This window comes from Pseudochaenichthys georgianus, chromosome 18, assembly GCF_902827115.2.
Source record: "Pseudochaenichthys georgianus chromosome 18, fPseGeo1.2, whole genome shotgun sequence".
In the NCBI taxonomy this organism is placed as follows: domain Eukaryota; kingdom Metazoa; phylum Chordata; class Actinopteri; order Perciformes; family Channichthyidae; genus Pseudochaenichthys; species Pseudochaenichthys georgianus.
The window spans coordinates 10,465,232-10,477,672 of NC_047520.1; the positions used below are offsets into that span (position 1 = coordinate 10,465,232).

The 12,441-nt window shown below is 39.7% G+C and overlaps 1 protein-coding gene across 1 annotated transcript in view; it reads right to left on the minus strand.

Moving 5' to 3' along the window:
* The window catches only part of ache (acetylcholinesterase (Yt blood group)), a 33,153-nt gene extending 21,817 nt beyond the window's left edge, over window positions 1-11,336 (minus strand). Inside the window, exon 1 of the mRNA XM_034106211.2 lies at window positions 11,105-11,336. The gene's annotated coding sequence lies outside the window, so the exon portion shown is untranslated. The remainder of the gene's footprint in view (window positions 1-11,104) is intronic.
* Between the last annotated feature and the right edge of the window lie 1,105 nt (window positions 11,337-12,441).

The window sequence follows — 12,441 nt, forward strand, 5'->3', positions numbered from 1 at the left end:
AGGAGGGAGAGTGAGGCTGCTGGGAAGTAAAGAAAAAGGATGCTGGAAAACGAGAGAAGATGAAAGGAGAGGAGAGGATGGAACTGGTGAGGAGCCAGTGGAAGGCTTGTTCCTACTCTGTTTAAATGTATCTGTTTAAATCAAAGTTAAAATATATACAGTATACCTTGATTTGACAGATGCTCAGTCCTCCTACATGAAAACTGCACGGAGGTTTATTTAAAATTAGATAATGTATGCCAAATAGTGAGACATTTTAAGGTGGGTGGATACAGATGTTAACATTGAATACTGAGCAGTACCTCAAGCTTGGATTACATAACAACTTGATATATAATTGAAGGCTATATGATTATTTGATGCTCAAACCTTTTTTATGAATGGGTTTTAACTGGTATAAAGAGTTTCAGTTTAGGAATCTGATTTGTCCCCACTTTTGCACAAATGGCGCATTTCCACTACATGGCCTCGCTCGGCCTCGCTCAGTATGGCTAGGCCTCGTTAGGCCTTGTTCGGACTGGCTTACTTTATGGCGCATTTCCATTACAGTTTAGGAACTGTGGTAGTATTTATAGTAACGCAGTGTAGGCGGAGCCGTGACGTCATCTTCAATGAGAACCCCAGAAAGACAACACAGCCGTTAGCTGTTAGCCCTCAGAGCTCACAGCTCTTCATATCTGTTCAGAAACTAGACAAAAGTTAAACAAGTACAAACCACAGACTGTCTGTGTCATGGCGAATACAGTCGCTGGTTTATTTATTTCTGTATAGGCCATTGTTGTGAGTGTGGACGGAGCATATACAACGTTAGCTTAGCCGATCTCCATTCAGAAAACACGCATTTTAAAAAGGTGTTTCGCCTGCCGTCTGTCTGCAGACTTGTCAAAGCATTAATTCATGGTTTTTACTAACCGGTATCAGTATGTTGTTACTTTGGCATCATTTTGAAATGTGTATTACAATTAAATCACGGTCAAATATGTTCATCTTGTTGTAGTTGTAGCCCCTTTGCCAGCGATTCTCTCTCTAGTTTGGCATACTCAGCCCGACTCAGCCTTGTTTGTTGGCCCGGAAAGAACCTCGATTTTTTGGGGCCAGAACATCTGGAAATCGTACCCGCTAAGCGGTACTACGCCAAGTGGAAACGCAACCAAAAACAGGCCCCGCACGGCTCGGTACGCTTAAAGTGAGCTCCACGCTGTAGTGGAAATGCGCCATCATATTTATATGCAACATGTCTGTTGTTTTTATTTTTGAGTAATCAGCAACTCTGCAGTTCCTCTTGGCTCTACTTTGTGTTCTCTTTAAATTCATGTATTATTGTTTTACAGCCAGCAAACTCCACTCTCATTAACCTTATTTCCAGCAACAGAAGCAAGAGCAGCAGGCAGCTGTTTTGACAGTAACAGTAACAATACCTTGATCATATCCACGACCAAACTAAATGAAACCAAACTGTGGATTTTGAGAATCATTACACACTTAGCAGACGGACAGACATGAATGCTAATGTTGGTCTGTCTCTGGAAATGCCATTTTTTGATAACAGGTTTGCAAATAAATAAATACAATTTAAAGGTGACCTTTCATGCAAAATGCACTTTTGTACGTCTTTTATACATGCATATGTTCAGTGTCCCCAGTGTTCCAGGGAACTCACCAAGTGTCAGAAAACACAATCCTCTCTATTTTCCTCCATACCCAAATCTCTTAAAAAGGGGCTGCAACGGATCTGATACAGACTGATCCAGATTTGAACACTTCTGTGAAGTCACAGAAGTGGCGCTATGGCTATTGGGCCAACTCCACCAATCAGGAGGAGACAGTCACGGACATTGCTGTTCGAAAGCGCTGGAGACGCTGTAGTACATGTGCCAGGCCTGTAGATGGTGCTGTTCTCACAGAATCAGCCCATGCAAAGACAGTGTTAAATTGAGCGAAATGAAGAATGGCTAAAATGCATGATCTGTTTGATATTTTGAAAAATAAAAAGTATAAATGTTCCTTATATAGGTATGGTCCTACACTATATTATTCAAATATAGCATGATAGGTCCACTTTAAGGGTTGGGACTATTGATTGAAAAAGCACAAAAGTGTATTTAGCTGCCGGTGCAAAACAAGCAACGTAAGCTTTAGAGATGTTGGTAGGTGTATTGCTACAGGTGTAGTGCTCCACCTAGTACCAACCTACACCTAGGGTGTTTCTCAATGTCGAGTAAAGCTGCTCCAGAGCCACTATTTCAAGCATACTACGTAATCGAGTGCCGCCGAAGGACTGTTCCAATGTCCAGCATACTTGGAATTCTACCGAGCCCGGCGTATTTGGTAGCGAGAAATTTCGAGGCTGCACATGTGTAGACTCCGCGGTCTTAAAATCCCCACAATGCTTTGCGCACGGACCAATTTCCCCAAATCTGAGGCGGAAAATGTAAGGCGGGGCCTCTCATATGACGCACACCTGCACACTTGCTGGTGTGCGTCATATGAGAGGCCCCACCTTACATTTTCGTTTTCCGAATGCCAGGAAGTATTCTTGCCTCGCTTCTAAAGCAAGTGACTCAGAAGACATGTGCTACCAAGCAAGCGTACTCGACATTGAGAAACACCCCTAGTCTGTTTCTCCTTGCTTCCAAAAGAGAAAATGCTAAGCTAAGCCAACCACATATCACTAAATGTCTCTAACTAACATTCAATAGCATTGGTTTTTTAAATAAATCATAAGTGTTCTCTGTAGTGAGCATACCATAGACCAGTGGTTCCCAAACGGTGTGCCGCGGCACACTGGTGTGCCGTGAGTCAAGTCCGGGTGTGCCGTGGGATTTTGTGACAACTATACGTTATTATTGCAATATACAACTACACAAACATAATTATTTAATTTACTATATCAGTACTTTGTAGGTTTATATGTACGTAATCTGCGCGACTTGCGCGTCCACATCTCCACGAGCAGTGCTGCATAAACATGGCTGAGTCAGCGATAACTTTCGAGGGGTGGAGGTATGCCCATTATTTTGAGTTCGTCCGAAGAATAGACAGGAATGTGACGCTGAGGTGCAAACTGTGTCCAGGCCAGAAGCTGTTATCCACTGCTGTGAACACCACGTCAAACCTCAACAAGCACCTGCAAAGAACACACGCTAAGGTGAAGCTAACGCACATGCTATTTGTTGTTTGTTTATATCACGTAGTCTGTTCTTCTTCTCTGTCTTCCGGTTGTTGCCTGTTTTGAATGACAAATACACACTACCGCCGCCTGCTAAGGAGAGTTATTGCCACTCATGCATGCGCAGTTCGTACGTGCTCGGCAAGTAAAGTATCGAGTTACTTTATGTAGATAGTAACAAAGTAGTGTAATATATTACTTTTTTTTTTTTTAAAGTAATATGTAATATATTAAAAACAATTAGTAACGACCCCATCTCTGGAGTTGACGTTCTCTACTCTGATTTACATGAAGAACAACAGGAGGTCACGGCTCTCTGTTGAACAGGACTTGCGAGTGGCCCTCTCCTCAGTGCCACCAAGGATTACAAAAATCTGAACGCCCCGACAGGCACATGTATCTCACTAATTTTTAAATCGGCAACATATTTACAATAGCACATGTTTCAATGCTGATTGCTGAAATGTTACATTTATAATTGGTAGTTCAGGACCATGGACAATGCAGCTTCCTTGCATTGACAGTTCTCTGTGCTGAATTTCTGCTGAGTTTCCTTTGTCTCATTTTTTATTGTGTGACCTGTCTGGTTTAAATGAGTGTGTTGCTGCTTTGATGAAGCCTAATTTGATAACGTTTCAAATTAATTTCTGAAATACTTCATTTATAAATATTTCATGAGTAATATAGTTGTCTTTGTCACATTTTATTTGGCATTAGTAAATAATCATGCACATGTACAGATATTTTACATGATATGAGTGATAACACGTGTTATAAGGGCTATTTTGCACAATAGGTGTGCCTTGAGATTTTTACATGTCCTTTGGTGTGCCTTGGGCACAAAAAGTTTGGGAACCACTGCCAGAGACAACACAGCAAATATATAATATTTAAATGTGATACTTCAAATCTTGAACTATTCCTTTAAAATCATTAATGTACTAACGCAACTTTAACCTGGGATAACTTTTGAAGGTGGTCCCTGAGAAAAGAGAAAAGAATAGATGAAGACAAAAAAGATGGGGGTAAAAAGAGGAGGAATCCCAGGGGGTGAGGAAATAAGAGTGGAAGGCAGAGGGAGAGATTGAGTAGAGGGGCCTTAGACTGGGTGGGAGAAAGTGTGTCACTTCTCAAATTAGACTGAGGAATTTGTGTATGAAGATCACAGGAGGATTGGTTTCACTGGGGGCGGGCACAAGTCATGTGTCTCTCTCTTAGGATAAAACACTGGAAAGAGAAGTAAATATCACTGGGAGACACTATACAGCTACACATGTATCAATACATTTGAAAACCAGCTCTTTTTCAGAAAAATAGTACACAAAAAATATGAGTGTTTATTTTATGGATTTCCTAAAAGACAGGTAAATAGTTGCTTCCACTATTTATATCCAATTCAAATGTATTTATAAAGTATATTAAAAAACAACAACAATTGACCGATGAGCTGTACAAAGACACAACACAATAAACATACAAAACCTAAAAGGAAATACTAAAGTGAAGATGTGTTTAAAAGGCATGGTTCCCAAATACTAAGACACTGGGTGTTTCTCAATGTCGAGTACGCTTGCTTGGTAGCATATGTCTTCCGAGTCACTTGCTTCAGAAGCGAGGCAAGAATACTTCCTGGCATTCGGAAAACGAATAGTGGAACAGGCTAACAGGTGTGCAGGTGTGCGTCAACTATTATGAGACGCCCCCGCCTTACATTTTCCGCCACAGATTTGTGGAAATTGGTCCGTGCGCAAAGCATTGTGGGGATTTTAAGACCACAGAGTCTACACATGTGCAGCCTCGAAAGTTTCTCGCTACGAAGTACGCCGGGCTCGGTAGAACTCCAAGTATACTGGATATTGGAACAGTCCTTCGGTGGCACTCGATGACGTAGTATGCTTGAAATAGTGGCTCTGGAGCAGCTTTACTCGACATTGAGAAACACCCACTATCTCACCATTGCTCCAACCTTGACCATTGGAACAAACATAAGCAACTGGTCAGCGGACCTGATTGAAATGTTCTCGTAAAGGGTAAGAAAAAAGGTTGAAGCTAGCCCATTTAATGATTTGTTGGCAAACAATACAATTTTAAAAGCAATCTAATTACTTTTTTTAGTAAAACATTACTGTCTATTTACACAATTAGATTGTGTAGGTTCTAGGCAACAAGGGTTGGTATGAGGGAGATCATCTGCACCACTGGGTCCAAATATCAGAATGAGATTTTCTGAGAAAGAGGAGCATTCAAATGGAAAAAGCATTGGCCCAAGAATAGAACCCTGAGGGACTCCACAATGGAGAGGCACTGAGGATAACAGAGTCATCGAGGATGACAGATCAATTTGTGTCAGAAAAGTCAAACCTGAACCACTCCAGAGCAGTACCTTTAATGCCAACACAGAGCTCCAGGCGAGAGATGAGGATTCTATGGTCTCCTGTGTCGAGTGCAGCTGTGAGATCAAAAAGCATAATAATGGTGGAATCCCTAGAGACAATAAGAGATTGTTGAGACCTTTTCAAAGTGCAGATTCAGTGCTATAACATTGTCTTTAAACCAGACTGGAACACCTCAAGAGTACCTTCTTTGTCAAACGATTGTAATTGAATGAGTGAGGTCAGGGGTGGCAGATAATGAAGGCTAAAGAAGGACAATCCTTCCCTACATAGTTTATCATTATATAATGTGCACACCAATGTTCCTTAAAAGTCTAATTTGCAGGTTACTGCATATATTCAGAATCAGAATCAGAAACAGGTTTATTACCAGGTACACGTACGAGGAATTTGACTTGGTTTCGCGGTGCATAAAAACAAGAATTAAAAACACAGGTAAAGAACTAGAGAAATATTAAAAATAATTATTAAACTGCTAGAGCAGCAATTTAAAATGATACCTGAAATGTAATTGTCTCTTCAGCTTTGACAATTTTCTGTTATCTGCTCCAGCTTTTCTTAAATATATCCAGACACCTGCAACTTTACAGTATTCTAAATATAGAAACAACATTGAAATCACCTTGAAAGATGAAATAAGCTCCAACAACAGAATTGGAGAGTTGAAAGGCTCAGGGGATTAGTGACTGTGCCACTCTTCAGTACAGAGACAGAGGAAAGACTGGATGGTGCAGGAAGCAGTTTAGGCTCTATACACTGGGTTTCACTGTCTATGTTAGAAGTAGAACAGTTATTTAAAAAAATTATTGATAGATGCAAATAATGTTAAATGTCAGCGCTATAGGTACAATTCTACATTTCACAACTTTAAGTTGCATTCTTTGGCAAATTTCAATAGTATTGCACAAAATGACCAATTAGTCTTTTATTCAATTAAGGCGCTTAGCTCGTTTCCAGTAACTTCCCTATATTACAATGTTTCAATATCATAATTTAAAGTAATGCCTTGAAAGGAAATGTATGTATGTGCTATGATTATTCCCAATGATTGGCTTTACTGCTTTGAATCCAAAGTAAGGCACTGTAAGTTGTTAGTAAAGTTAGAGTAGCTTATCCCAACAGATATGTAGAGAAAGGCTTGCAGAGTGAGAACGAGCTGTAACACAGTGTAATATATACAGTACATCAAACCAGTGAAGCATTTCAGCTCCTCTGTGAAAGACAGACAGGAGGGGGGGGAAATCACTGGAATTTTTCATTTTGCAGTACGGCCATCTTATGTTTCCCACGAACAGCAATACAAAGAAATAAACACTCATACAGGGAGATATTGAGTAGTCTTTAACTGCATCAGAACAACTCAAAATGTCTGAAAGTCGGAAATAACCTCAAGGCTGCACTAAAAAACTGAAAGGTTGACATTAATTAAATGTATTATGTCAAACATTTCACATAACTGTTTAAGCTTTGTTGAAAGCAATAATATGAAGTTGAACCTAATATTTGTCACTTAAAAGTATTGCTTTCAACTAAATCTGTTGACATAATAGAGTTAATTAAAATCAAAGTTTCCGTTTTTCGTTGCGTGTCTGAAACCTAATTTACTTACCCAGACAATAAACACTCTACAATTGACTACATCATGTTTCCATTTTGGTTTTTGAGAGCACTATATTGCATACATGTTACACTGCAAGCTGTGGGAACACTGTCCGAGACTGAAACCATCAAACCAAACTGAACAGAAGCTTCATATCCATATCCTGAACTCTGTTTTCATGTACAGTCGTTGCAGAGAATAATCCTATCCTTCTAAATGTCAAGGGTTGTTTTCACGGTACTTGGACACGGACACAGTGCTGACCTTTGATGGGAAAGAGAATCAGAGTCCAATATGGACTTTCTTATTATGTATTCTTCAGGATAAAACCTGATCCATAAAAGGGCGACACGATGGGGGTCAACTGTACACATATATCTTTTGACAAAATGTATTGTCCCATAACCCAGCTAAAAAAAGCTTTCAAACTGATCTTTAACACAGAGATTATTAATAACCCTTTTGAAAACTTTTCTTAAACCAAAATTGTTGTTGTGTGCAAGGGAAAAGTAAACAGAAGAGGCCTAAAGTCGAGTTGTTCCCTTTCCTTGGAATCCATCCAGCTTTATCATCTTTGATTCATTTAGGAGACCCATTAGCAAAAACGATGACAGCTAAGCCAACTACTTCCCTTATTGATTAGGCAATTGATCAGTCCTGCCACTACCAATAAACTGTAAATACACATCAGATGCAGTGCACAGACATGTAGCCCTCTGGTTTCAGGAGTCAGAAGGAGGTGTAAACGTAGATTCCCTTATTTTGTACAGTATTTTGATTCTTAAGTGACTTGAAATATAGAAACAGAAGGCTATTGTGGTGTGATATTTTGTTTTGTTTTGTAAGGGAGGTGTGTGGTGCAGTGGGTTGTGCGTTGGTGTTCGGATCAGGGGGTCACAGGTTCAAACCCCACTGCAGTCAGCATGTCGTTGTGTCTCTGGGCAAGACACTTCACCCCAAATTGCTCCTGTGGGATTGCCCACAGTATTGAGTATGTAAGTCGCTTTGGATAAAAGCGTCTAACAAGTGACATGTAATGTAAGATTACACTAAATATTGTATTTTTCATCATAAGCAAACTGTAGCATATGTCTGGAATTGTAGAGTTTTTATTGTTATCGAACTCTTTTGGTCTGTGGCCTGAATTGACATCATTACAGGCATTGCTGGTTGACAGCAGAAATGTAACATCCTTTATGACTGGGGGGCCGTCTGGCTCCATATGTGGCAGAATGTTAATATGGAGAATCGCCCATGCAGTCTTTTTTCTGCCCACTCCAACATGAAACTGTTCTCTGCTTTCCGTCATGACACTTAACCCACCCACAGGCTGCGCAGGTTACAAGTCAAGCTGCCCCTGCAGTAGCACAGTGTACTTTGTAAACTGTGAATTGCTAATACTATGTTTTTACATGGTATCAGCTTAAATGTGCAAGACTGTTTTTATTAGATTTTGATATTATGTGATTACGCTTATCAATATTAGATAAAATCATCCAGTGAGCTAAATGTTGACTCTAACTGGGCATCGTGTTCAAGCATAGAGCCATATCCCATTGCAAAATAGGCAACAGAATCCAATATGTCATATATATGATGAAAATACAATAAATTATAAAATGCATTGGTGCTGTTACTGGAGTGGGGTATATCTGTTTGTGTCTCTGTAACAGATGCAAATATGCAGTGGGGTTTATTTAACTTAATTTTGTAATCACACAAATTCTGTGTTTTATATTATTTTATTCTGTGTTCTTCGTTTTATTGAATGTTAAATACCTGGCAAGGTCGGAGATCAGTGGGTTCCCTCTGAAGTGTGGTCGCTGTGTGCAGGAGTTTATTGTTGTGAGGAGTTTCCCCCCTTTGTGTCCCTCACATTTCCTCTTCCCTTTATCTGTTGTCAGAGATCGTCTCACCTTTACGCTGGCTCGGGTCTCGTCCATTATCAACACAACGCAGAGACCGCTTAAGCACACCGGTTACATCTCCATAGATTCAACATTTGTAAACCCTTTCCAAAAGTAACCAAGCTGATAAAGTCTGTATTTTAATATGCTCCATAAAATAGTATACATATTGACAGATGGACCACATACACTGTCCAGCTGTAAGGAATACGCACTGGGGCACCAAAGGTTAAATAGTCCCTGTTTGAGCTGGAAATTGGTGTATGTTTTGCTACATTTCTGAGCCTTCTACAGGATCCAATGGGTATGGGTCCAAGTGTCCAAATAAGTACATCTCCAAAATGACACCAGCCATATCATTTAATCATCTAAGCTTGTCAAACTAAACAGAACCACTAAGTGGGACTACTCCCAAGAGAGAGCAAAAATGCAGAGTCAGAATTCACTTAAAGAAAGTATCCCTCCTACAGAAATTGCATGCAAATACAACTTTTAATAAATGAGTAAAACCTGCAGCATCGATTACACTTTGGCAGTCATTCCACTGAGAATGCAGAAAGGGAATGTGCACTGCCCGCTGCCAAGACTGCATTAACTGTTATGACTTACAGAGGCAATAAATTCAGGCTACAGCGAAGTGCAGCAGCGGAGAGGGAGGAGAGAAGGGCCACTTTGTTTTAACCACACAAACAGGGACTCTAACATATCATCTTCTCTTCAGCTTATCTATCCACTGGGTTCAGCCAACATGCAGCTCCATGAAAGCCCTGACTGTTATGCAATGTGCAACACCGGTGGAGATCTGATCTGCAATCAGACAGACATACTGGAGACATTAAACAGAATAAGCTATTTGAAAGAACACAATTATTTTTGATATTTAACTGCATCCTACCACCTGCATCCAATATCTTTATTCGTCCCACTGAGTTACAGCAGAGCCAAAAAGAGCAAGATATGAATTAAGAGGCATGCATAAAATATTAGAGATAAAAAAATAGACATTACCCAAATTACAATTTACAAAAATGCCCTGTCAGCACCTTGTAAAGCAACAATATTACCACTAGTTAGAATATCATGTAATAAAAGCTCAATAATGCCTGCGACTGGGTAAAGATGCTGAGTTAGACAATAAGAACCATTTGGAGATATTGTTAGACATATTAGAAAGGCCTCAGTACAATAATCTGCTGTGAATAAAGCATGTAACCACAAAGAGCATGCACACTTTTGCAGGAAATAATCAATCGTCGCCCTCTGCAAACCAGAACATGCACATTTAAAAGCCTGCTGTATGTCTTCATGTATGTGAGAGAGACATAGAGACAGATAAAGTGGACGTAAGAAGACACCAACAACACACAGCGGCCACATGCGTCTAGCCATTGAGGCACGTCACACATCGATTGCCCGAACTGTCTCTCCAGCTATAACATATCATGCCGTGTTAATCACCCCCCACAGAGAAAACAGTATGTCGCACAATTAAATGTATTCTCGTAACAATGTAATGTCGCTTTGTCGGAAAACATATGCCTGTGTGTGTATGTAGCCTATGTGTGTAATATGCTATTCCTACACGCTTGTGGCAGTACCCTATATATTGAGCAAGTTACAATACAATTTCACTCGAACTAATTATTTTTCAGAGCATATCTACATACCGATAAGACAAACTACGCCTTTTGATTCAGGCTTGATACCAACATATATTTCAAAAGCTATGTAGTTTGAATAATAAACAATTGAACCTTAAATTGCACAAATATTATACGGGATTTGGTGTTGGAGAAACGCACGTACATAGTCTGACCTGGTACTGGTTCTGGAGAAATTGTGAGTAACCATGGCTACCGTTGATGAGGCAAAGATTAAAGGGCATCGCATCAGTCGTGCACGAGGTAAATCTTGTTAAAACTGCACGAGCTACATGAGTTGGCAGCTTGCGCTGGGTTAATAGATGAAAGCTAATACAAGACCGACAGCTGATATTCATTAAAAGCTCGGTACTACTGTTTCGGTTCTGTCTTACCTGGCTACCGCTGCGGAGCAAACCCGAGCCGATGACTTTGTTTTTCTTTCTTCCTCTTCTCAGTATGATAGGAGAGCAAAACAGCGACACCGGACTGTGGTTTTTGGGCGAGTTAAAATGTTTCCTGAAGCAGAGGTGTCTCCAGCCGGCTGTCAAAGACGAAATGTCGGTAATGCCTCCTCCCAGCAGCGCGGTTACTGAACACTCGCTCGGTAGAACAGTGACGGTAGAGGGGGACTGCTGCTAATAAATACTGCTAGTAAACATAGTACAAACAACTCTCGCGAGAACGCTGTTTGATTCTCCTGTCAAACCCATGTGTTAAATGCCCACTGTGCTTTTATGTATTTCACAATGACTTTAAATTAATGAAATAATCATAATTGCAATTTCACTTTTAAGCACAATTGAAATATAAGATGTATTCAAAAAGCCCTAGCCCTGTATACTTTATTACTTTAATGTCTTGTAATTTTTGTTATGTTTATTCTTGTCTTCTGTATGCACTTTCCCTATTAGATTTTTTTCTTTGAAGACATGTGGTTTGTTCATGCCTTTTCACAATAAAGATCTAAAAAAAAGTTCCCACTGTAATAGGCTGAGTGTGAAAAAAGAAGATGCTACTAAAACACAGAACATTGTACTGAAATGAATTCTTATTAGGACATTAATTATTAATAACATCCAGGTGAATCATGAAAGACTTAAGGAAATATGATCAGCCGCTCAAATGCTTATGAATTCACAATAATACATTGCATAATTATAACCACTACCGACATGCGTATCCCCCGTTATCACACGAAACAGCTTTTTATTTATTGAAATAAATCACTTAACTATTACAATGTGTATGCGTAAGCACTCAGAGGATCAGATTATTATTTACCAAAGAACTCAGCCCTGTATGTTAATATGTGACTATAAAGTATGTGCAACCTGTTTACATATGCCTATGCCAAAAAAAAAAGATCTGCAAATAATAATACATGCTTACAAAATTATGGAAATTATTTATTTTACTGACAAAAAAAATCATATATAGTGACCTCTAACTATATGAGTATTATTTGGGTGTGGCTCCATAACTGTTCATTGAGCTATAGTGAAAAGAACAATCAACATTGCTCTTGTAAAATAGATAGTATAGCACAGATAGTGTGTTTTTTCTGCAATACATGTGTAGCTTGTACCAAAAAACAGTCCCTACCGATTCTGTCTAAAGCCCACCTGCTTCAGTAATGTTAGCATACCCCAACTCCAACCATGACCCTGACCACACACACACACACACACACACACACACACACACACACACACACACACACACACACACA